This window comes from Suncus etruscus, chromosome 6 (assembly GCF_024139225.1).
Source record: "Suncus etruscus isolate mSunEtr1 chromosome 6, mSunEtr1.pri.cur, whole genome shotgun sequence".
Lineage (NCBI taxonomy): Eukaryota > Metazoa > Chordata > Mammalia > Eulipotyphla > Soricidae > Suncus > Suncus etruscus.
Window position 1 is genome coordinate 68,240,153 of NC_064853.1, and position 1,541 is coordinate 68,241,693.

Consider the following 1,541-nt stretch of genomic DNA (forward strand, 5'->3'; position numbering starts at 1 on the left):
TGACTGACAAATACATAACAATAAATAAATTAAATAGTGAATAAATGAATGAAGTGCCTCACACAGTGTCACAGAAAGAGCTTGGTGTAGAGACAAGAAGGGATTGGTTTCAACATATGTCTAGCATGAATGAACCCTTTCCCCCACTCAAAGGCACTGCAAGGTATGGTCCTGGGCTGGAGAACTAAACTGTCAGTATCAATGTACATCTCAAGGAGTGCTCTGCATTCACATTAGCACTGCTGGATATAACCTCTATTAAGAAAATGAAATAGCTGTTGAGGCGATAGCACAGCATACAGTAAGGCATTTGCTTTGCATGTGGCCAACACAGGTTTGATCCCATATGGTTCCCCAAGCACCACCAGGAATGACTCCTGAGTGCAGAGCCAGGAGTAAACCCTCAGCAAGAAAACAAAGCAAAACAAAACAAAACAAAACAAAATAAAAATACTACCTCATACCAGGTAATATATTAAACACAGGTCAAATAAAATACATAAAATGAATAATTACACTATAAATGAATAATAGTACACAGCAAAATTCATTCACTTTTAAGTTTATATATTTTTTTATTTTTAAATTTTTAAATAGTGTCACATACCAAGTTTCCTATATTTATTAATCATTGTAAACCCCAACATAATACTTCAATATGTTTTCATGCAGTTAGAGGGGAATATTTCCTAGTTAAGAGGAAAATTGTGTGAGTTTCTGGAAGATCTTCATTAAAGCAGCTTTATAAATGAAACATTTTGTTTAGAAGTCTGGACCTTCTTCAGTTTGCTGTAATCTATATTCACTATGAGAAACTTGTATTGATCATTTGGACCCAGTTTGTTCCAGGTTTCTGGCTTATTCTTTGTCCCAATAGACAGACATCAGGACTGAACAATGCCAGGCAAGTGACATACAGGGCTGCGCCAGTACCTCCAGCTCCAGTGAAGACCAAGAGGGAGATCAAGCTCGGATGCTTAGCCTGACTGAAGATTTGGCAGAGCATGGTTGCAGAAGAGGCCTCAAATTGGGAAAAAGAAAAGCAAATGTACAAGGCCTATAAGTGACCACTCTACTCCGAAGCTGAGTGGGCATTCCTAAATTGATATTCTTGCTGATAATTGTTTTTCTTCTTTTTATCCCCTTAATGACTTGCAGTATTCAAGTGCTTTCTTTTCTATTTCTATTTTTGCTCCCTTTCTCCCCTCTCCTTTCCTTTGTTCCAGAGCTCCCAGGAGTCCCTCCCTACAGTGAGCTATCACTGTATGATGTAGGATGAGAAATGCAAAGCAGCAATGATTAATACCAAGTGAACAAATCCCAATGTTGTGTGTGTGTGCATGTGTGTGCGAGAGAGAGAGGGAGAGAGAGAGAGAGAGAGAGAGAGAGAGAGAGAGAGAGAGAGAGAGAGAGAGAGAGAGAGAGAGAGAGAGTGTGCGCGCGCGCGCGCGCGTGCATGCCTGTGTTTATTTAGCAGGTTTAAGTTTCATTTAATTCTGTGGAAAGGGCCTGAATGTAGACTGGAGCTTCAAAAACCCTGA

At 39.6% G+C, this 1,541-nt stretch overlaps 1 pseudogene; it reads right to left on the bottom strand.

Moving 5' to 3' along the window:
* Positions 1-731: 731 nt before the first annotated feature.
* LOC126011790 (cytochrome c oxidase subunit NDUFA4-like) lies at positions 732-1,006 on the bottom strand (annotated as a pseudogene).
* Positions 1,007-1,541: the final 535 nt, after the last annotated feature.